Below are 25612 nucleotides of genomic sequence, written 5' to 3'. Positions count from 1 at the left end.
TGTCAGGGTTACTTTTCATGGCTGTTTGCACTGACTCAGGCACTCCACTCAGAACTGCTTGTCGGAACCACTCGACCTGTGACCCAGTGTTACCGGGGTACTGGCCGGTTTGATTGGTCCAGGCCTCTTTGGCTTCACATAAAAACTTCCTGGGGTTTTGTTTGGGGTCCCATCTAATTTTAGGCATAACGGCTGAATTAGGCAGTGGGAAATGACTACGCATTGCAGCACCAAGAGCAGTGCATAGTTGGGTGAATCTGACCTCATCGGACAGTGTTAGAGTTTTTGCGTCCGTCTCTACATCTCTAAGATTAGTCTGGGTCATGCACCGAGCAGCAACAGCACGGAAATCTCCCAATGCCAGAGTGTTAAGGTGTCTAATTTATTCATCCACAGCCCTCCTCCATCGGTTACTGGAGGTAATTTATATACCATTGCTTGCACATCACCAAAAGAGAATGGTTTATACCTGGCTACTTGTCCCTGAGCTGTGGGCACAAGTGGGTACGCAGATGCAACATGCCGGCCAGACCTCTGGTTATATGGGTGCGTATCTGCAGTAGGGTCTTCTGCTCTTTTCTTTCTTAATAAGTCAGCCACCGGAGCAATTAGCTCTCGGCGTTGTCGACGTTCTTCCCGCTGCCTGTCTAACACACCCATCGCTTCCTCTACTGTTCCTTCATTTTGTTCAAGCAGGCTTGTCGGGATGTGTCGGGAGCCGCGCTGCGCGCGTCATCTGGCGCACCTCTGACCGCGTGCATGTCACTCAAGCCGCGGCAGGCAGCTGCGCTCCATCTGTAATCAACGCAGCCGGCACTAAGGAAAGAGAGGAGTACAAGAACCCCCGCCACCAGTGATCCTTTGCCAAAACGTAGCAACTGTACCCTCCCTGTGTGCGTTCCCGAGCCACGCTGTGTGTCGTGTGCTTTTTGGATTCCCCTTGTCTTCCTCTGGCTTCCTGGTTTTTCGATCCCTTGCTCGTCCCCGGACAAACGACGACTCTCTCCTGCCTCTCGACCACGCTTCCGCCTTGGACTTCCCTACCTGCCTTGCCCGCGCCTGACAGCTCAGCTCCTCTCAACACGCACCTCCAACACTTGCGGTAAATAACACCTCCCGTTAAATTCCACACATAGTCTTGCACCCATTTCATCTTTGTTACATACACATCAGATTTGACATACACATATATATATATAATATAGTATAATATTATATAATAATATATAATATAGTTTTGTATAATATATCATATCAAATAATATATTATATAAATTATATTGAAATATTATTGTATAGATATATATTATATTATATATATATATACATACAGCATTAGATATATCCTTGTTAAAATAAAGACGCCCCAGGCTATAAGCTTTTCCCAGTCTCTGTGCCGTCTCCTTCTCCCTGAAACCTTCACAAAAGGAGGGTTCAGGTTGAGGTCAGTTTTTAAGGAAGCTTGAGAATGTCATCTGATCAGCATCTGACCAGCCATTTGACAGTTTAAATGTTTACGATCGTCGCACACCGAAGCTTGAGAATGTCATCTGACCAGCCATTTGACAGTTTAAATGTTAACGATCGTTTGAAACAACAACCAGACTTCCCGAAAACATCTTTAAACGATTGGTAGGAACTAATTAGGTTAAGGTTAACCATATATTTGACCCTGCTTCGATGTATTGATGGCTGGGAATGTTACGTGGGAAGACGTGGACACGCACACACGCACACACACGCGCTCACACACACACACACACACACACGCACACACACACACACACACACACACACACACACACACACACACACACACACACACACACACACACACACCATTACCTCTGCTTTACCACGTTATTAGACAATGGTTTAACTCCATTTAAGCATTTAAACGTTAAAAGCATTGCACGTGTACGACGTTGTAATACTTTTTTTTTTTTTACCAGCCGATGACGACGAAGTGAAAGACGAAGAACTTTGTTTGATCGATCTTACAAAGTTGGAAGATGATTATCGAGGTGTGTTTAAACCTTCGAATTATTTTATATTATGTGTATTCATTATTTTGTTTCATAGAGGAATTGCCTTAAGATCCTAACGCGATCGTTTTAACACAATCGCAGTCTGGTGAGTCAAATGATTCTCATTTTACAAGAAAAAAACATGCGGTATACAATACATACATACATATATTTATTTACAGATTTTCCGTTTACATCTCCGGCTCGCTGGTCTCCCTTAACGCTGGCGGGTCCGTCAACGGCCGTCGAAGAGAGTCGGCCATTCCAGGCAGAGGAGAAGGCTTGATTCCGCCAAAGACTCCAGACATCGAAACCTTGGTCCGGGACAATATCATCGAAAACAACGGCGAATGTCCGACATGCCCCTGCCGTAAGTGTTACCTGCTTTCTGTAAGCTTTTTAAGATTCTCCGCGGTTTTAAAGAACTCCTCTCACTCCTCTGTCTTCCGGTCAAATGAATTTCGCTCCTAAGGGGAATGAGCAGGGACTGATTCCGGAGGTGGGCGGTTGTTTCCGGCAAGCAACCTTCTGGTGTGCATTAGCGCCACCTACTGAAATGGAGTGTGGACCAAGATGGATCCCTACTCTATATTCTTTTATTCAACCCAATGTTTTTTAAATACGTGTATAATGCTTTATATCCTATGTGTTGTGAATTCCATCCTACTATATCTTCCAAGGAACCCAAAGAAATGCTACCACACCTCCCCCTTTATTTATTCTGTAGATTGCCTGAACTATTTCATAAACTAAATCTTGTCTTGTTTCTGATGCTATGTTTTTTTATGCTCATCAATGCACTGTTGGAGTGCGAGCACACAACTACTTTCCTTGCTTTGTTTTCCTCTATCCAGTTAACTGCCGCATAAATTGCTACCAATTCCCCCGTAAACACAGATAGTTTATCACTGATTATTTTATTTTTCAAATCGCAAAGGATTCAGCAACACAGATGTCCAAAATACTGTGTATTTATGCCATTAAAGCAGACGACTTTTAGCCGTAACTGGTGCTGAGCTAATATTTCCTGACAGTCAGTGACGTCATGCGTACGCGTCATCATTCCGCGACGTTTTCAACAAGAAACTCACGGAAAATTTTAAATTGCAATTTAGTAAACTAAAAAGGCCGTATTGGCATGCATTGCAATGTTAATATTTCATCATTGATATATAAACTATCAGACTGCGTGGTCGGTAGTAGTGGGTTTCAGTAGGCCTTTCAAGTTTGTCAAAGTTAAAACTGATGATGTGTTAAAGAAACTCAGCTCGCTGCAGCCAATCAGAGCCACAAGACATAATAATTTTCCCACCAGATTTCTTAAAGACGCAGCTGTCACGATTGCCCCAATGGTTGCTCATATCACCAACTTCTCTATCAATCAGTGTCATGTCCCACAATAATTCAAGCTCTCGAGAATATAACCTCAGTATAAAAAGGGAAACAAATCAGACCCCGGCAACTACCGCCCTGTTTCCATCCTTTGCTCCGTTTCAAAGGTTATAGAGAGGTTGATATATGAGCAAATAGATCATTATCTATCAAATCGCAAGCTCCTATTCGAATGTCAATCAGGATTCAGAAAATCACATTCCACCGATACATGTCGACTGTACCTAACTGACTAAATCAGGCGAGAGACAGAGATGGGCCAGTACTGTGGAATGGTTATGCTGGACCTTCAAAAGGCATTCGACACAGTTAACCACTCAATACTGTTAGACAAGTTGATGGCAGGCATCACGGTGGCACAGGTGTTAGTGCATGTGCCTCACAATACGAAGGTCCTGAGTAATCCTGTGTTCAATCCCGACCTTTCTGTGTGGAATTTGCATGTTCTCCCCGTGACTGTGTGGGTTCTCTCTGGGTACTGCGGCGTCCTCCCACCTCCAATGACATGCACCTGGGGATAGGTTGATTGGCGACACTAAATTTGAGTGTGAAAGTTGTCTGTTTATCTGTGTTGGCCCTGTGATGAGGTGGAGACTTGTCCAGGGTGTACGACACCTTTCGCCCGAATGCAGCTGAGTTAGGCTCCAGCACCCCCCACGACCTCGAAAGGGACAATCAGTAGAAATTGGTGGGATGGATGGAAGTTCATGGCAATCGGTTTTGACAGCGCAGCCACAAACTGGATGAAATCTTACCTTGAGAATAGAGAACAGGTGGTCGAGGTGAACGGATCACTGTCCTCTCCTTTCAAGGTGAGTGGTGGTGTCCCATATGGGACCATTCCGGGATCATTGTTATTCTTGAATAACGACATGAAATCAGCATGTAACAGCAATTTGTTCCTGTTCGTGGACGATTCTGCGATGCTGGCCTCGGACAGGAAGAGAGCGAGAGGCACACGCAAAAGACGTGGACGGCTGAAAAGCTACACGGAGGCGCGATCAGTGAGAGCGCGGACGGCTGAAAAGCAAACCGCAAAAGACTTTTCTTATTTGGAAAATAAAGAAGTCTACACATGCTCGCAAATGTCTGTGCCTGGTGGTCCTGGGAACCCGCACGACGGCATGAGACCGTCACAAGCAACAATTCAAAAATCCTTTATAAATATATTTATTGAATAATACTTCAACAAAATATGAATTTAAGTTCATAAACTGTGAAAAGAAATGCAACAATGCAATATTCAGTGTTGACAGCTAGATTTATTGTGGACATGTTCCACAAATATTGATTTGTGAAGAAATGTTTAGAATTAAGTTCATGCATCCAGATGAATCTCTAATACAATACCTAAAGAGGGCACTTTAAGTTGATGATTACTTCTATGTGTAGAAATCTTTATTTATAATTGAATCACTTGTTTATTTCTCAACAAGTTTTTAGTTATTTTTATATCTTTTTTTCCAAATAGTTCAAGAAAGACCACTGCAAATGAGCAATATTTTGCACTGTTATACATCCATCCTTCCATTTTCTACCGCTTATTCCCTTTGGGTCGCGGGGGACGCTGGTGCCTATCTCAGCTACAATCGGGCGGAAAGCAGTTTACACGATGGACAAGTCGCCACCTCAGGGCCAACACAGATAGACAGACAACATTCACACTCACATTCACACACTAGGGCCAATTTAGTGTTGCCAATCAACCTATCCCCAGGTGCATGTCTTTGGAGGTGGGAGGAAGCCGTAGTACCCGGAGGGAACCCACGCAGTCACGGGGAGAACATGCAAACTCCACACAGAAAGATCCCGAGCTCGGGATTGAACCCAGGACTACTCAGGACCTTCGTATTGTGAGGCAGACGCACTCTTCAACACAGACACCCCTCTTCAACCGTGCTGCCCCACTGTCATACAATTTAAAAAATCAGAAACTGATGACATAGTGCTATATTTTACTTCGGTATCTCTTTTTTTCAACCAAAAATGCTTTGCTCTGATTAGGGGTACTTGAATTAAAAAAATGTTCACAGGGGGTACATCACTGAAAAAAGGTTGAGAACCACTGGCCTAGTGGTTAGAGTGTCCGCCCTGAGATGGGAAAGTTTTGAGTTCAAACTGTATATTTTTCTTTTACTTTTTATTCATTGCTGTATACAGAAGTGTCTGGTTGCATCAGCTCTGCTCTTTTAAAGGCCTACTGAAACCCACTACTACCCACCACGCAGTCTGATAGTTTATATATCAATGATGAAATATCAACATTGCAACACATGCCAAAACGGCCGGTTTAGTTTACTAAATTGCAATTTTAAATTTCCCGTGAGGTATCCTGTTGAAAACGTCGCGGAATGATGACGAGTGCGTGTGACGTCTCGGGTTGTAGCGGACCTTTTTTTCCAGCCTGATCCAAGCTATAGGTCGTCTGCTTTAATCGCATAATTACACATTATTCTGGACATCTGTGTTGCTGAATCTTTTGCAATGTGTTTAATTAATAATGGAGAAGTCAAAGTAGAAAGATGGAGGTGGAAAGCGGTGCACTGCAGCTGCCTTTAGCAACACAAAACAGCCGGTGTTTCCTTGTTTAAAACTCCCGAAGGTGAAGCATTACTATGGAACAGAGCGGTCAAGCGAACATGGATCCCGACCACATGTCAACCGGCAGGTTTCGGTGAGATCAAAGGAACCATAACTGATTTAATGAGCCATTTGCAGTTTCACTGTCAAACTCGTTTGAACTTGCACTTGCATGGCTTAATCTTTGAGACAAGCATATGCTACTGGCAGGATCAACCAGCTGCGTGGCTTCGCTTTAGAGACACTGGCGGTCACCACACCCGTGGCCACACCCCTCCGACTTTCAGGTACTATATAATCTTACCTAAACACTAGTAACACAATAGGCAGATAAGGGATTTTCCAGAATTATCCTAGTAAATGTGTCTAATAGGGACGGCGTGGCGCAGTGGGAGAGTTGCCGTGCGCAACCCGAGGGTCCCTGGTTCAAATCCCACCTAGTACCAACCTCGTCACGTCCGTTGTGTCCTGAGCAAGACACTTCACCCTTGCTCCTGATGGGTGCTGGTTGGCGCCTTGCATGGCAGCTCCCTCCATCAGTGTGTGAATGTGTGTGTGAATGGGTAAATGTGGAAGTAGTGTCAAAGCGCTTTGAGTACCTTGAAGGTAGAAAAGCGCTATACAAGTACAACCCATTTATCATTTATTTAATAACATCTGAATCGCTCTCGCTGCCCTCGCCTTTTTTTTTTTTTTTTTTTTTCAAGTCCTTCACTTTTATTATCCTCATCCACGAATCTTTCATCCATCCATCCACCCATTTTCTACCACTTATTCCCTTTTTGGGGTCGCGGGGAGCGCTGGCGCCTATCTCAGCTACAATCTGGCGGAAGGCGGGGTACACCCTGGACAAGTCGCTACCTCATCTAAGGGGCCAACACAGATAGACAGACAACATTCTCACTCACATTCACACACTAGGGCCAATTTAGTGTTGCCAATCAACCTATCCCCAGGTGCATGTCTTTGGAGGTGGGAGGAAGCCGGAGTACCCGGAGGGAACCCACGCATTCATCCTCGCTCAAATTAATGGGGAAATTGAATCAATGGAAACAGCCTTTTGGCTTTTTGTGGCATCCATTTGCCTTTTTAAAGCAATACATAGATTAAATTCTTGAAGATGTCAATACACTTCTCAATCAATCAATCAATCAATCAATCAAAACCATGAATTTGACCATGAATTGATTAACGTGGACCCCGACTTAAACAAGTTCAAAAACTTATTCGAGCGTTACCATTTAGTGGTCAATTGTACGGAATATGTACTGTACTGTGAAATTTACTAATAAAAGTTTCTATCAATCAATCAATTTATTGAGCAATTACCATTGCAGTACGGTCTTGATCAGTTTGCGGGAAAAAATTGACGAAACCAAATTTGTCAACTGTCTTGAAGATAAATTTGTGCTCGATCGGGTCAAACGCTTTGTAGAAGTCCAAGAAAAGAAGGAAGCCTTTATCATTAGTCACTTTTTTTCTCATCTTCTCTCGAACTACGCTGAGGCTCTCTACAAAAAGGAACAGAGCCGCCACTGCTTCCTCAGGAGGCTAGGATCCTTCAACGTCCGTACAAAAATGTTGAAGATGTTCTACGAGTCGGTGGTGGCGGGCGCCTTCTTGTAAGCCATGGCCTGCTGGGGCAGCGGGCTGAGAGTGAGGGACCCAAACAGACTGGGCAAGCTGGTAGAGAAGGCCAGTAACGTGGTGGGAGTGGAGCTAAACTCTCTGGCGGTGGTGTCAGAGAGAAGAAGTCTAGCAAAACTCCTAGCCATTATGGACAACACCTCCCACCCACTACACTCGGACCTTGCGGAGAGAATGGGCACGTTCAGTGGGAGGCTCAGACTCCCAAAATGCAACACGGAACGACACAGGAGGTCCTTGATACCGATAGCCATCAGACTGTATAATGCATATGTCCTTGTTGACTGCACTTAAATGTAGAGTATATGTCAGTGGTTCTCAACCTTTTTTCAGTGATGTACCCCCGGTGAACACTTTTTTTAATTCAAGTACCCCCTAATCAGAGCAAAGCATTTTGGGTTGAAAAAAAGAGATAAAGAAGTAAAATACAGCACTATATAATCAGTTTCTGATTTATTAAATTGTATAACATTGTAAGATATTGCTCATTTGTAGTAGTCTTTCTAGAACTATTTGGAAAAAAAGAAATAAAAATAACTAAAAACTTGTTGAGAAATAAACAAGTGATTCAATTATAAATAAAGATTTCTACACATAGAAGTAATCATCAACTTAAAGTGCCCTCTTTGGGGATTTTTATAGACATCCATCTGGATTCATCAACTTTATTCTACACATTTCTTCACAAAAAAATAAATCCTTAACATCAATATTTATGGGACATGTCCACAAAAAAAATCTAGCTGTCAACACTGAATATTGCATCGTTGCATTTCTTTTCACAGTTTATGAACTTAAAGTCATATTTTCTTGAAGTATTATTCAATAAATATATTTATAAAGGATTTTTGAATTGTTGCTATTTTTAAAAAATCTCACTTACCCCTTGGAATGCCTTCAAGTACCCCGAGGGGTATGCGTACCCCCATTTGAGAACCACTGATATAGATTGGATTAGATAGTACTTTATTTATTCTTTCAGGAGAGTTCCTTCAGGAAAATTAAAATTTTCAGCACAATCCCATTCAAGATCAGACAAACATTACAGGGAGATAGAAGAGGATCGCTGACTGGTCTGCCGGCTTCCAGCGCCCCTTACAAAAAAGATGAGATACAGATAAACAAGTTGGGGGGAATGGGAGAAAACAATTGAAGATTAAAAAAAAATAAAAACATCTGTCTAAGCCTAGGCCCCTGGAGAGGGTTCCAGACTGAGGCCAAGGGAAAAAAAACAACAACAACTAGTACAAGAAGTGGCTAGTACAACCAGCCACTTCTACATACAGCTATGAATAAAAACTAAAAGAAACATATACACTGTTACAATATATTTATATTTTTCATATATTATATATATGTTATAAATTATTTATTATCATTATTGTCTAATGTGAGCGAACTGTGGTGCTGAATTTCCCCCAGGGATCAATAAAGTACTTTTTATTCTATTCTATTCTATTCTAACTAGCCCCTCCCAGTGACGTCACAATGAGTTTGGGGACGCGGTTTCATTTTTAGTTCCCTGTGCAAAGAAGACGCGTGCGGACGTGAGGACTTTTTCTCTTCTTGGCTTCTTGTGTTGCTGCTCCAAAGGTAAGAAACAAGTTTAATAAGATGAAACAAACACGGCATCAACTCGATTTGACTTCAACGCATATTTTCGGATGGCCATGAAGTAGTTTCACGCCATGAATTGATAAACGTGGACCCCGACTTAAACAAGTTGAAAAACTTACTCGGGTGTTACCATTTAGTGGTCAATTGTACGGAATATGTACTGTTCTGTGCAATCTACTAATAAAAGTTTTAATCAATCAAACAAAGCCGAACTAACGGTCAAGAGCAGGAAGGTTTAAAAAATGGACTCGAACACTGTCTTTTCTCACATGTAGCTGAAGTGCGTGCAAACAATAAGTTACGTCCATTGATCTCCATTGCTTAAAATTACAAGTAGACACAAATACAGAAGTTAAATAACCCGATACTCGACTTGCTGTGCTTTTTATATACAAGCCCCGTTTCCATATGAGTTGGGAAATTGTGTTAGATGTAAATATAAACGGAACACAATGATTTGCAAATCCTTTTCAACCCACATTCAGATGAATGCACTACAAAGACAAGATATTTAATGTTCAAACTCATAAACTTTATTTTTTTTGCAAATAATAATTCACTTAGAATTTCATTGCTGCAACACGTGCCAAAGTAGTTGGGAAAGGGCATGTTCACCTCTGTGTTACATCACTTTTTCTTTTAACAACATTCAATAAACGTTTGGGAACTGAGGAAACTAATTGTTGAAGCTTTGAAAGTGGAATACTTTCCCATTCTTGTTTTATGTAGCGCTTCAGTCGTTCAACAGTCCGGGGTCTCCCCTGTCATAATTTACGTTCCATGCTGCTCCACACATTTTCGATGGGAGACAGGTCTGGACTGCAGGCGGGCCAGGAAAGTACCCGCACTCTTTTAATACGAAGCCACGCTGTTGTAACACGTGGCTTGGCATTGTCTTGCTGAAATAAGCAGGGGCGTCCATGATAACGTTGCTTGGATGACAACATATGTTGCTCCAAAACCTGTATGGTCCTTTCAGCATTAATAGTGCCTTCACAGATGTGTAAGTTACCCATGCCATGGGCATTAATACACCCCCATACTATCACAGATGCTGGCTGTTGAACTTTGCGCCTATAACAATCCGAATGGTTATTTTCCTCTTTGTTCTGGAGGACACCACGTCCCCTGTTTCAAAATATAATTGGAAATGTGGACTCGTCAGACTACAGAACACTTTTCCACTTTGCATCAGTCCATTTTTGGTGAGCTCGGGCCCAGCGAAGCCGGCGCCGTTTCAGGGTGTTGTTGGTAAATGGGTTTGGCTTTGCATAGTAGAGTTTTAACTTGCACTTACAGATGTAGCGACCAACTGTAGTTATTGACGGTGGTTTTATGAAGTGTTCCTAACCTCATGTGGTGATATCCTTTATACACTGATGTCGGTTTTTGATGCAGTACTGCCTGAGGGATCAAAGGTCTGTAATATCATCGCTTACGTGCAGTGATTTCTCCAGATTCTCGGAACCTTTTGATGATTTTACGGACCGTAGATGGTAAAATCCCTAAATTCCTTGCAATAGCTCGTTGAGAAATGTTGTTTTAAAACTGTGCAACAATTTGCTTACAAATTGGTGACCCTCACCCATCCTTGTTTGGGAGTTACTTAGCATTTCATGGAAGCTGCTTCTATACCCAATCATGGCACCCACCTCTTCTCAATTAGCCTGCACACCTGTGGGATGTTCCATATGAGTGTTTGATCAGCATTCCTCAACTTTGTCAGTATTTATTGCCACCTTTCCTAACTTCTTTGTCACGTGTTGCTGGCATCAAATTCTAAAGTTAATGATTATTTGCACAAAAAAAAAGTTTATCAGTTTGAATATGTTGTCTTTGTAGCATATTTAACTGAATATGGGTTGAAAAGGATTTGCAAATCCTTGTATTCCGTTTATATTTACATCTAACACAATTTCCCAACTCATATGGAAACGGGGTTTGTAGCAAAAACTGTCCATTTCTCACTCAGCGATGCTCTATTGCTATCTTTCTGCCGTTTGCATAACTTCGCTGCACTATTCAATTATGTTTATATTGCTTTGCAACCTTCAAATTCATGTTCCATAAGTAAGAAAAAAAACATCTAAGTGTAGTGAATTGATTAATGTGGACCCTGACTTAAACAAGTTCAAAATCTTATTCGGGTGATAACTTTTAGTGGTCAATTGTACGGAATATGTACTGTACTGAGAAATCTACTAATAAAAGTTTCAATCAATCAACTTTTCCTGACAGGAAACTGTACTTTAAAGACTTATCAGGCTCTTCTTTCCTATGTCTTTTTTTTTTTCGTTTATTTAATTGATAACATTTATAAAAGTAAATTTTAATCATCTCTCCGCCCAAAATGTTTGAAATTGCTGCACTGTTTTATGTTTTTGTCATTTTAAATAATGTTCATTTTTGTATTTTTTTCGAAAAATGTTTGTTTAGTGTTGCCTTTGGACCAGATGTTCCTCCAAGGGAATTTAAGTTACTGGTCAATCCCAAGTTCTTTCTAATGACATATATGCTGAGTATGAGTGATGACCCCAACAGAATTGGTATTTTGCAATGTATTCAAAGCTTTGGAGGGACCAACATAAAAACTACACATTCAAATCGCGTCGCCAAGTTGATCCAACACAATTACGGAAGCGCCCTCTTCTTCAATATGCCCATAGCCCACACCCTTCGGAAGCAATACACAATTTCATTGTTCAGCTCAGGATGAGACAGGATGAGATAAAAAAAAAAAGGAGTACTTCTCCTCCCTTCATTCCCAAGCTCAAGGTAACTCACAGTGCACTATCGGACATGAGATTAAGAAAAAATAGAAAGAGTACAAATGGAAAACACTAGTTATTTCAAATATGACTATAGAAAGAAATAACTCTTAAATATGTATATATATATTTCTCCGTCAGTAGCCTCAGCTACAGTAAATTTCAAAGACAGACCCAATTATCATTATTGAAATCAGGGGGATACATTACCAATAAGTTGTATACAAAAAGAAGTTTAAATTTATAATAATGATAAGATAATACATCAGTTTAGCCTATCATATACTGCAGTTTTAATATGGCGATTCCTAACCACAGTGCTTTGGGGAAATCATCTAAAATGTAGGAACTGCCTAAGAACTTACTGGTAATGTATTTTATTGACTCAAAATGTTGTCTGTCTATCTGTGTTGGCTCTGTGATGAGGTTGTGACTTTTCCAGGGTCTACTCTGCCTTCCGCCCGAAAGGGACAAGCGGTAAAAAATGGATGGATGGAATATTTTTTTTATGCCCACATTTCTTCTCTTTCTCCTCCATTCTCGCCAGCCAGCGCCTCAAAGTGACGTCACACGGGATGGGGACACCGTTTCATTTTTTGTGACTTTAGAACTTTTTGTGGTCTTGTGCTGCTGCTTCAAAGGTAAGAAACAATTTAATAAGAATAATCAAACACGCCATCAACTAAATGATGTCTACAGTCATACAGTAACACGCAATTACACCTCTATTAAGCTTAAATACCATAGATTAGACTGACCATACGTTGTCTTTTCCCCGGACATGTCCTCTTTTGCGGGACTGTCCGGGGTGTCTGGGCGGGGTTCCTTAAATGCCTCTAATGTCCGGCGTTTTGTGTCAAGGTTGCGTGTATTTTCTATGTACGTACAGGGTTAAGAAGGGTTTTAAACAAAACAAATTGTGAAGGTGTGTGCACGCAGCAACATTCGTGAGGGAGGGGCAGAGACTGAGAGAGCGAAATGGTAAATTGATTGTCAATCAATGCATATTTGATCAACAGCCATACAGGTCACACTGAGGGTGGCTGTATTAACAACTTTAACACTGTTACATATATACGCCACTCTGTGAACCCACACCAAACAAGAATGACAAACACATTTTGGGAGTACATCCGCACCATAACACAACATAAACACAACAGAACAAACACCCAAAACCCCTTGCAACACTGACTCCTCTGGGATGCTACAATATGCACCACCCCTCCCCCCGCTACCCCCCACCACCAACTCAACCCCGATTACGTCACATTAAATACTCCACTTGGAAAAATATTTTGTGTGTTTGCCATACAAAAAACATAGTTTTGTTTGACAAAAAAGGGCGGAAAACAAACAAAAAAACAACATAAAAAGACCTCACCATTATCATCATTTCATGACCGAAGCAAAACACTTTTTACACTTTTTATGCTGAAATAAATACACCTAGGGGACGGCGTGGCACGGTTGGTAAAGTGGCCGTGCCAGCAACCTGGGGGTTCCTGGTTCGATCCCCACCTTCTACCAACCAAGTCATGTCCGTTGCGTCCTTGAGCAAGACACTTCACCCTTGCTCCTGATGGGTCGTGGTTAGGGCCTTGCATGGCAGCTCCCGCCATCAGTGTGTGAATGTGTGTGTGAATGGGTGAAAGTGGAAATAGTGTCAAAGCGCTTTGAGTACCTTGAAGGTAGAAAAGCGCTATACAAGTACAACCCATTTACCATTTACCTACAACTTATTAAATAAAAACATGGAAAAAATACCTGCAGCCGTAAAGTTTAGATCCATGAAGGAAAGAAGGAAGTGAATAAATGTTTATAACTGAAAATATATACACATATGCATACAAATTTGTCTTCTTTTTATATTATTTCTTTTAATGAGTTAAGTAACATTTATGACAACCTTTTTCCAAAACACAATATATAATGTCAGATAGAACAGGACAATACGTACGTTCATCATTTGTTTTCAAAACGCTTACAAAAAAGTGGGACCCCAAAAATTTACTTTGGGACCCCATTTCTATGACTTGATGTGGTCCATGGGACCCCATTTTGAAAATTCCTAGCGCCAGCACTGCTGTCAACAAAGGAGAAAAATGCTTTATTTAAATAAATATATTATTTATAAAGCAAGTTCAAGTATCATTGGCAAATTTTCACCTAGTCCCGGCCTTGACGTGCTGCCTGCCTTGGCACGCATATGAGTCCTCTTTTTGGGATTTCACAATATGGTCAGCCTACCATAGATCAAATATATTTACCCCATCAAAACTTACCTGACTGGATGAAGTACTTGGGCTCAAATACTGGTGTGGCCTCAATAGCCCTGCTGTAGTGTGAGCATGCTGGGAATTATCTGTGCACGTGATGGAAAAATGCACTGCAAATGTGATGGAGGAATGCACAGTGCAGGGTTGAAATTCTACTAAATTTGCATTAAATCAGGTTGTACTCGCAAATAATCATGCTGCAAGATCTAGCATGTTGCATTCAATGTTATTCCAGTTAATTCCTGTATATCAGCACATATTTTCGAATGATCATGAAGTTGTTTAAAGGGGAACATTATCACAATTTCAAAAGAGTTAAAACCAATAAAAATCAGTTCCCACTGGCTTATTTTATTTTTCAAAGTTTTTTCCAAAATTTTACCCATCATGGAATATCCCGAAAAAAGGATTTAAAGTGCCTGATTTTCGCTATCTGTAAATCCACCCGTCCATTTTCCTGTGACGTCACATAATGATGCCAATACAAACAAACATGGCGGATAGAACAGCAAGATATAGCGACATTAGCTCGGATTCAGACTCAGATTTCAGCGGCTTTAGCGATTTAACAGATTATGCATGTATTGAAACGGATGGTTGGAGTGTGGAGGCAGATAGCGAAAACGAAATTGAAGAAGAAACTGAAGCTATTGAGCGAATAGCTATTGAAGCTATTCAGCGATCGCCTTCTTACCAACGATTGCATCTTTTGACCACTGGAGCAGCTTAAATCCGTCGATTGGTAATTGTTTCTTTGGCATAAAATGTGGTTGGAGGGAAAGGCTGGATGCAAATATAGCTACAAATGTACATACAGCGAGCCTAAATAGCATGTTAACATCGATTAGCTGGCAGTCATGCCGTGACCAAATATGTCTGATTAGCAGAGGTGTGGACTCGAGTCACATGACTTGGACTCGAGTCATGAATTTGATGACTTTAGACTCGACTTGACAAAATGTAAAAATACTTGCAACTCGACTTAGACTTTAACATCAATAACTTGTGACTTGACTTGGACTTGAGCCTTTTGACTTGACATGACTTGCTACTTTCCCCAAAACCCAACGATTAAAAAGTTATTCAGGAGCGCTCCGTATTGTGTACAGAAGTGAATCAGCGTGTGTGCGATGACAGCCTGTGCGCTACCTGTCAGTACAACAGCCAATCAAATTACATCCATGTTGTTTTCGTTACACAGCATTCACCCAATCAAATTGCAGGAAAACCAACGGAGAAGAACTTTCAAACAACAGAAGAATAAGTGAAGAAAATTATGCCATAAAGTGTTTCGTTCGGGTATTAAAACTACGACTTGGTCAACAAAACAGGAATTGCCGTATGCAAAACATGCGGTTGGAAGATTACAGACGGAGACGCATCAATTTACAACTTCGTTCGACATTTGAAGTTGCACAAAGAAGGGTACGTTTCGAATGTAAGCTAACGTTTATTGGCTGAGTAACGTGACTTTTATTTGCTGTGTAGTTAAACCAGTGAGGCTGTAAACTCACTGTTAACGTTATAACCATAGACATCTTATAAGGGTACGCAGCATCGAGCGCTACTGCCTATTGCCGCAAACGAGATGCTGGGCCGCCATCTTGGAGTGGTGATCCGCTCCACTCAGTGCAATTCATTTGGTAGGAACAATGAACTGTCAGCGCATTTCATTCATATTACCTCACTGAATACCACTTATATTCACGCGCTTTTTTCTCATTCGTGTAACTATGATAAAGGACACATGTCTTGGCGTGTTCATAATTTGCTTAACAGAAATAGAATATTCTTATATGCTATAAGTGACCAGACGTCCAAGATCAAAACTGGGAATATAATCCCAGAGAAGGGGAAAAAACAGTCAGCTATTTTGAAGTTGAAGAAACAATATGATTAGGTTATATATACATGCGTATATCCTACATAAACAATGTATGAATACATTAGATATCTATATATTTTACGGACCTATAGACCAGAGGTTCTCAAATGGGGGTACTTGAAGGTATCCCAAGGGGTACATGATATTTTTTTAAATATTCTAAAAATAGCAACAATTCAAAATCCTTTATAAATATATTTATTGAAAAATACTCCAACAATATATGAAAGTAAATTCATAAAGTGTGAAAAGAAATGCAACAATGCAATATTCAGTGTTGACAGCTCGATTTTTTGTGGACATGTTCCATTAATATTGATGCTAAAGATTTATTTTTTGTAAAGAAATGTTTAGAATGAAGTTGATGAATCCAGATGGATCTCTATTACAATCCCCAAAGAGGGCACTTTAAGTTGATGATTACTTCTATGTGTAGAAATCTGTATTTATAATTGAATCACTTGTTTATTTTTCAACAAGTTTTTAGTTATATTTACATCTTTTTTTTTTCAAATAGTTCAAGAAAGACCACTACAATTGTGCAGTATTTTGCACTGTTATACAGTTTAATAAATCAGAAACTGATGACATAGTGCTGTATTTTACTTCTTTATCTCTTTTTTCAACCAACAATGCTTTGCTCTGATTAGGGGGTACTTGAATTAAAAACATGTTCACAGGGGGTAGGTACATCACTGAAAAAAGGTTGAGAACCACTGATATAGACTTTATCTCTGTTGCTGCAACAGCAGAGAGTTTATTCTGTCTGGACACTTTGTATTGATATTTTCTATTACATTCGTCCTTTAAATGATCATTTTTACAGTGATTGAACATATATAAACACCTGAAAGTCTTTATTTCAGCTAAAACCACCAATCTGTTTCGCTGGATTCAGAATAAAACTCAATTCTGTTTTACTCAACAAAGTTAGTATTTGAATATTGTTACTTGAAGACTTATCTGTGGTTACAATAAAATGAGAATGCATCATAATCAATGACGGCTGGTGAATTTGGTTTTAGGTGGGCCTGAAAGTTTGTAAACCAAATACCTGTAGGGGTTGTCATCCTCCCCCAGAAGATTTCTTTGTGATTTTCACATACAAATATTGTAGTTCTTTGCTCCTGCTTAACTCTGTGGTAATATTCTTTTCACAAAATACAACCAATAGTATGTTAATGTTAAATCTTACTTGTGAAAAGTAATCCTCCAATTCCTATTTTCAACAGTCCGCTCAATTGAGCAGGAAAACGCTGAATACCAGCCCAGCATCTTTGTTTTCTACCTGTCAACTGTCAGTTTAGGCTGCTTGCCGGCTCCTCATCACCACTTCAAGATGGCGGCCAAATTGCTTGCGTCACAGCAGCCAATTATGCGTCTACTTATAAGATGTCTATGGTTATAACGTCATTGCAAACACGGCAATCTGTTGCGTCCACTGCAGTTTGCTACCTTATTCATACTTTTTGTCAAGTGATATTTTTTTTAAGCAGGGTTGCATGAGATACCTACACATAACGTACGTTAGTGCATGTATCACACACAGTAACGTAACGTTAGACGGCGGTCAGCAGCACCGCATATTTTAGCCACCTACAAAAAGACAAACATAGTCAAATAAAGGTCAGTTAAAATGTATACTATATTAAGAATATGTGTACATATTCCATAGAGCCCTGACATCTAACAAGTACAGCACCGTTCATTGTTATGTTCATGTATTTGTTGTTTTTCATGTGTACGCACACATAAACACACATACAGTATGAGATGAGATCAATGAGATAAGGTAACAACATGATATAAACTGCTGTGGAACTAGTTACAATGCAATATTCCATGGAAATACAATGTTAACACTTTTGTACAAGTAAGTACAGTTGCACTTGTTTTTTCAAATGTGTTTATACTGTAAAGGAATGAGGTAAATGTTTAGAATAACTGGTTAATAGTGCTATTATGAAGTGCAATGTCATTACTGTTTTTTGAAATAATAAATACAGCGTTTTAAAAGCATACATAATCTGTGTACATATATTAGGCTGTGGTTAAAAAGACTTGAAATGACTCGAAACCCAAAATGCAGGACTTGGGACTTGACTTGAGACTTTCCAGTATTGACTTTGGACTTGACTCGGACTTGCCTGTATTGACTCGGGACTTGAGGTCAAAGACTTGAGACTTACTTGTGACTTGCAAAACAATGAGTTGGTCCCACCTCTGCTGATTAGCACATAAGTCAATAACATCAACAAAACTCACCTTTGTGATTTCGTTGACTTTATCGTTGGAAATGCATCTGTTTTGAGTGTCGCAGGATCTCCACACATTCTTGAAATGTTAGCATCGATCAGCATGCCGTGCTAATCGAAGCACACTCCACGTAAGACAACTTGAATCCATCCCTGATCGTGTTGTTAAACCCTCCAACAACACACCGACGAGGCATGATGTCTCCAAGGTACGGAAAACAGTTGAAAAAAACAGAAAATAACAGAGCTGATTTGACTTGTGTGTGTAATGTGTTTCAGAAAATGGTGGATTGCTTCCCATTGTGAATTCACGGGTGAAAGGTCATCGCTCCGACAGCGAACAATTGAAAGGCGTTTAAATCGCCAAATTCACCCTTTTAGAGTTCGGAAATCGGTTAAAAAAACATATGGTATTTTTTCTGCAACATCAAGGTATATATTGACGCTTACATAGGTCTGGTGATAATGTTCCCCTTTAACGCTTGTGTGCTAATGTGTTCTTGTTTTAGTCTTGTCGGCTTACATGCATGTCGTCAAACAAATAGACAAGCGCAATAAGGTTTTTAAAAATGGACACACACTATATTTCCAGTGCGTACATACGAATAAACAGTCAAAATGTGTGTTTTGCTAAAGTTCTTCTAGTTCTTTTGAATGATTCTCACTTTTATTTTTTACCAATGTCGACTTCATTTAGACTTGAAATGCTAGTTACCAAGTACATTTTAAAATGTACTTGGTAACGGTTTCTTCATTCTGTGCTATAGAATTAAGAAAATGTTTGGAGGAATCCTGTGGACTAGGGCTACCCAATTTTAAATTGTACTATTGGGCAGCAAATATCATCCAATTGTAAATGGGTTATACTTGTGTGCTAATGTGTACCTTCAAGGTACTCAAAGCGCTTTGACACTATTTCCACATTCACCCATTCACACACACATTCACACGCTGATGGCGGTAACTGCCATGCAAGGCCCTGACAACGGCCCATCAGGATTAAGGGTGAAGTGTCTTGCTCAACGTGACAAGGTTGGTAGGAGGTGAGGATCAAACTCTCCCAAATGTGCCACGCCGTCCCCTTGTTCCAATTGTCACATTGAAAATATGCCTGTAAGACTGATGAATGGAAAAGTTGTCATCCAACCCAATACCTATGTTGACCAAATGACGAACGCAGTTTTAAAAACTTATCTTAGAATATAGCTGCAGCACGGAAAATATTTCTCTTTACAGAATCCACTTTTATACCTCATTCAAAATTTGGCATTTTGTGAGTCCGCTTTTCTAGAACGACTTGTTTAGTACTTTTGATGTTTTACTCAAGAGATTGCAGTTGGTAATTAATACCTACAACACACTTTGAGACACCTACGACTACAGTCGTCCCTTGTTTACTGCTGTGAATCATTCCGGACATGACCGGGACTGATTATTTTCAACAAATTTAAATATTTTCAAAGCTACATTACAAACTTAACAACCTTGTGAATACAATTTTCAACATGAGAGCCCTATAGACATAAAATAAGAACCTTTAGTAGGCCTAAGCGACATGGCCTAAAAGTCAAATCTCCCGTGTTTTTCACCAAACAATATGTATCTGAAATTTTCTGATCAAGTAGTCAAACAAAATTGTAGTGATGAAGCTTAAGCATCTCAAAATGCACAGTTCACATTCATAGCTTGTGTGAAAGGAAAAGCGGGCAAAGATAAGTTAACTTGAAGTGAGAGATGTGTCATTATTTTATACAGTACAAGCAGGGGGAACATAGTAGGCTGCTCAATAGATTTGTACAGAAGACTGTATGCAGAGGTGTGTGAACTTTTGACACTGAACAAATGACTTAGCAGACGTTGCTTACTATTGTATGAACCTTTGACACTGAACAAATGACTTAGCAGATGTCGGGAACTTTGAACAACCTTCATAGACTAAAGCATTGTACAAACCCCGTTTCCATATGAGTTGGGAAATTGTGTTAGATGTAAATATAAACGGAATACAATGATTTTTAAATAATTTTCAGCCCATATTCAATTGAATGCACTACAAAGACAATATATTTGATGTTCAAACTCATAAACTAATTATTTTTTTGCAAACAATAATTAACTTAGAATTTCATGGCTGCAAATTGTGCCAAAGTAGTTGGGAAAGGGCATGTTCACCACTGTGTTACATCACCTTTTCTTTTAACAACACTCAATAAACGTTTGGGAACTGAGGAAACTAATTGTTGAAGCTTTGAAAGTGGAATTTTTTCCCATTCTTGTTTTATGTAGAGCTTCAGTCGTTCAACAGTTCGGCGTCTCCGCTGTTGTATTTTACGCTTCATAATGCGCCACATGCCCTGCGATGAGGTGGCGACTTGTCCATGGTGTACCCTGCCTTCTGCCCGATTGGAGCTGAAATAGGCGCCACCGCCCCCCGCGACCCTAAAAGGGAATAAGCGGTAGCAAATTGGATGGATAATGTGCCACACATTTTAGATGGGAGACAGGTCTGGACTGCAGGCGGGTCAAGAAAGTACCCGCACTCTTTTTTTTACGAAGCCACGCTGTTGTAACACGTGCTGAATGTGGCTTGGCATTGTCTTGCTGAAATAAGCAGGGACGTTCATGAAAAAGACGGAGCTTAGATGGCAGCATATGTTGTTCCAAAACCTGTATGTACCTTTCAGCATTAATGGTGCTTTCAAGGATGTGTAAGTTACCCATGCCTTGGGCACTAATGCACCCCCATACCATCACAGATGCTGGCTTTTGAACTTTGCGTCGATAACAGTCTGGATGGTTCGCTTCCCCTTTGGTCCGGATGACACAATGTCGAATATTTCCAAAAACATTTTGAAATGTGGACTCGTCAGGCCACAGAACACTTTTCCACTTTGCATCAGTCCATCTTAGATGATCTCGAGCCCAGCAAAGCCGGCGGCATTTCTGGATGTTGTTGATAAATTGCTTTCCCTTTGCATAGTTGAGCTTTAACTTGCACTTACAGATGTAACGACCAACTGTATTTAGTGACAGCGGTTTCCTGAAGTGTTCCTGAACCCATGTGGTGATATCCTTTAGAGATTGATGTCGGTTTTTGAAACCATGCCATCTGAGGGATCGAACGTCACGGTCATTCAATGTTGGTTTCCAGCCATGCCGCTTACGTGGAGGGATTTCTCCAGATTCTCTGAACCTTTTGATGTTGAAATCCCTAAATTTCTGGCAATTGCACTTTGAGAAACATTGTTCTTAAACTGTTTGACTATTTGCTCACGCAGTTGTGGACAAAGGAGTGTACCTCGCACCATCCTTTCTTGTGAAAGACTGATCATTTTTTGGGAAGCTGTTTTTATACCCAATCATGGCACCCACCTGTTCCCAATTAGCCTGCACACCTGTGGGATGTACCAAATAAGTGTTTGGTGAGCATTCTTAAACTTTATCAGTATTTATTGCCACCTTTCCCAACTTCTTTGTCACGTGTTGCTGGCATCAACAACATATTTGATTAGAACATCAAATATGTTGTCTTTGTAACATATTCAACTGAATATGGGTTGAAAAGGATTTGCAAATCATTGTCCATCCCATCCATTTTCTGCCGCTTATTCCCGTTCGGGGTCGCGGGGGGCGCTGGCGCCTATCTCAGCTACAATCGGGCGGAAGGCGGGGTACACCCTGGACAAGTCGCTACCTCATCGCAGGGCCAACACAGATAGACAGACAACATTCACACTCACATTCACACACTAGGGCCAATTTAGTGTTGCCAATCAACCTATCCCCAGGTGCACATCCAACACAATTTGCCAACTCATATGGAAACGGGTTTTGTACATTTGTACATGAAGTTCTCTCAAGGCTAAAGCATCATATGTTAGGTTTGATTCAAAGTAGCTAAGGGGCGGGGCTAAATGTAAATGGGGCGTGGTCAAGGGGAACACAGGGGGGTAGGGTTGCTGCTCATGAATATTAATGAGGTTGACCTTCTGTCAAAATTTGATGGATGAGGCCAACCCTCTGTTTGAGCTGGGGGTCAACTTTGTTGAATGGTGTATTGTTGGATATGATTGACATCATGGGAAAAATGTGGAAGGGGTTGTGGTGACGGGGGGTGGGGGGGGGGGTGTTACAAAGGAGGGGTTGTTCACAGGTTAGTCGGTATTTGGAACATGGATGGGGTATTGAACTTTACGATGGCAGAGGGGTTAGTGCGTCTGCCTCACAATACGAAGGTCCTGAGTAGTCCTGGGTTCAATCCCGGGCTCGGGATCTTTCTGTGTGGAGTTTGCATGTTCTCCCCATGATTGCGTGGGTTCCCTCCGGGTACTCCGGCTTCCTCCCACTTCCAAAGACATGCACCTGGGGATAGGTTGATTGGCAACATTAAATTGGTCCTAGTGTGTGAATGTGAGTGTGAATGTTGTCTGTCTATCTATGTTGGCCCTGCGATGAGGTGGCGACTTGTCCAGGGTGTACACCGCCTTCTGCCCGATTGTAGCTGAGATAGGCACCAACGCCCCTTGCGACCCCAAAGGGAATAAGCAGTATAAAATGGATGGATGGATGGAATGGGGCGGGGCCAAATGACATCTGTCCGACATCTGTCCTTTGAGCACCCAACACATACACGCACGCACGCATGTGTGTTACCATGAATTGATTAACGTGGACCCCGACTTAAACAAGTTGAAAAACTTATTCGGGTGTTACCATTTAGTGGTCAATTGTACGGAATATGTACTGTACTGTGCAATCTACTAATAAAAGTATCAATCAGTCAATCAATCAATGCACACACACACACACGGGGGTTACAAAGGAGGGGGTGTGCACGGGCTAGTCGTTATTTGGAACTTTATAAGTTTGAGAACGTCTGGAAGAGCATCTTCCATCAGATTTACAAACCCCGTTTCCGTATGAGTTGGGAAATTGCGTTAGATGTCAATATAAACGGAATATAATGATTTGCAAATCCTTTTCAACCCATATTCAGTTGAATGCACTACAAAGACAAGATATTTGATGTTCAAACACATAAACTTAATTTTTTTTGCAAGTAATAATTAACTTAGAATTTCTTGGCTGCAACACGTGCCAAAGTAGTTGGGAAAGGGCATGTTCACCACTGTGTTACATCACCTTTTCTTTTAAAAACACTCAATAAACGTTTTGGGAACTGAGGAAACTAATAGTTGAAGCTTTGAAAGTGGAATTTTTTCCCATTCTTGTTTTATGTAGAGCTTTAGTCGTTCAACAGTCCGGGGTCTCCGCTGTCGTATTTTATGCTTCATAATGCGCCACACATTTTCGATGGGAGACAGACAGGTCTGGACAACAGGTGGGCCAGGAAAGTACCCGCACTCTTTTACTACGAAACCACGCTGTTGTAATACGTGGCTTGGCATTGTCTTGCTGAAATAAGCAGGGGCATCCATGATAATGTTGCTTGGATGACAACATATGTTGCTCCAAAACCTGTTTGGACCAGAGCCTGTAAGTATATGTTTCTGTGTTGGTTCAAATAAATGTTACAGATTGAATATTGAACTCCCTCTGATCAAACGAACATAAAAGTGACCTGCATATCAAATACAAACCCCGTTTCCATATGAGTTGGGAAATTGTGTTAGATGTAAATATAAACGAAATACAATGATTTGGAAATTCTTTTCAATCCATATTCAGTTGAATGCACTACAAAGACAACATATTTGATGTTCAAACTCATAAACTTTTTTTTTTTTGCAAGTAATAATTAACTTAGAATTTCATGGCTGCAACATGTGCCAAAGTAGTTGGAAGGGGGCATGTTCACCACTGTGTTACATCAAATTTTCTTTTAAAAACACTCAAACGTTTGGGAACTGAGGAAACTAATTGTTGAAGCTTTGAAAGTGGAATCCTTTCCCAGTCTTGTTTTATGTAGAGCTTCAGTCGTTCAACAGTCCGGGGTCTCCGCTGTCGTATTTTACGCTTCATAATGCGCCACACATTTTCCATGGGAGACAGGTCTGGACTGCAGGCGGACCAGGAAAGTACCCGCACTCTTTTACTACGAAGCCACGCTGTTGTAACACTTGTCTTGCTGAGATAAGCAGGGGCGTCCATGATAACGTTGCTTGGATGACAACATATGTTGCTCCAAAACCTGTATGGACCTTTCAGCATTAATAATACCTTCACAGATGTGTAAGTTAGTTAGCTGAGGCAGGTCGAGTTGCTTTTACCTGCAGGCATCACACAACAGGCGTTTCTCTCTCACCCCTCGTCTCTCATTCTCATAGATACGGAAAACAAGCCCGCCTTCTTACATACGTCACATACTCTCGCGAGTCTAGCGTCATAGCTGAGGCAGGTCGAGCGGAGCTGAGCTTGTGACAATACAAGAGAGAGATGGTGCGAAACTTATCACAAATGGAGGAAAAACAATAAACGCCCAAAATAAAGAGCAGGGGGTCCATCATCTGGCGGTGGTTTGGCTCCAAGTGGGAAGATATTCAGCAGACAACAGCAATATGCTGTTCAATGTACATACTATGATGATTAACCTGTGTGATGACTGTATTATGCTGATAGTATATATTTGTACCATGAATTGATTAACGCGGACCCCGACTTAAACAAGTTGAAAAACTTAATCTGGTGTTACCATTTAGTGGTCAACTGTACGGAATATGTACTTTACTGTGCAATCTACTAATAAAAGTATCAATCAATCAATGAAAAGTATGCAGCAGAAGTTTTACTACAAAAAGGTAGCAACACTATTAATTTGTTCTTTCATTTAAAAGTCAACCGTGAGAGAATGAAGAGTATTTAATAAATACAATTTTGGTCAATTGACTTAGTTGTGATTTCCCTCTCTGCATGAAAGTTTAAAGGTAGCATATATAAATGCAGTATGAAGAAGATTTTTTAAATGTAGACACATAGAATCATCATATTGCTGTGATTATATGCAGCAAGTGTTCATTCAAGGCCAAGGCAAAATATCGTAATATATATCGCAATATGGCATAAAAATATTGCGATATTAATAAAAGCCAATATCGCCCAGCGATATTGGCACTGAGCACTGAGACAAACCCGCGATATATCTAGTACATCGATATATCGCCCAGCCCTATTTGAAACTTTACAAGTATCTTTACACATGTTG

At 40.6% G+C, this 25612-nt stretch overlaps 1 protein-coding gene and 1 long non-coding RNA gene across 5 annotated transcripts in view; both read left to right on the top strand.

Annotated features, from left to right (window-relative positions):
- Window positions 1-443: 443 nt before the first annotated feature.
- LOC133568960 (uncharacterized) lies at window positions 444-3051 on the top strand. Its single transcript, XR_009809713.1, has 5 exons — window positions 444-546; window positions 697-1632; window positions 1953-2024; window positions 2083-2133; window positions 2210-3051. It is a non-coding gene; the product is annotated as an uncharacterized LOC133568960 (long non-coding RNA).
- Window positions 3052-9122: 6071 nt separating this feature from the next.
- Window positions 9123-25612, top strand: part of si:ch211-106e7.2 (uncharacterized) — a 35887-nt gene continuing 19397 nt past the window's right edge. Inside the window, exons 1-2 of one of the 4 annotated variants that reach the window (XM_061920687.1) lie at window positions 9123-9239; window positions 12474-12672. The gene's annotated coding sequence lies outside the window, so the exon portion shown is untranslated. The remainder of the gene's footprint in view (window positions 9240-12473; window positions 12673-25612) is intronic. The other 3 variants (XM_061920688.1, XM_061920689.1, XM_061920690.1) reach the window with 3 other exon arrangements.

This window comes from Nerophis ophidion, linkage group LG14, assembly GCF_033978795.1.
Source record: "Nerophis ophidion isolate RoL-2023_Sa linkage group LG14, RoL_Noph_v1.0, whole genome shotgun sequence".
Taxonomy (NCBI): Eukaryota; Metazoa; Chordata; class Actinopteri; order Syngnathiformes; family Syngnathidae; genus Nerophis; species Nerophis ophidion.
Note: the sequence above shows the minus strand (reverse complement) of the source record. Positions and strands in the feature narration are given on the sequence as shown.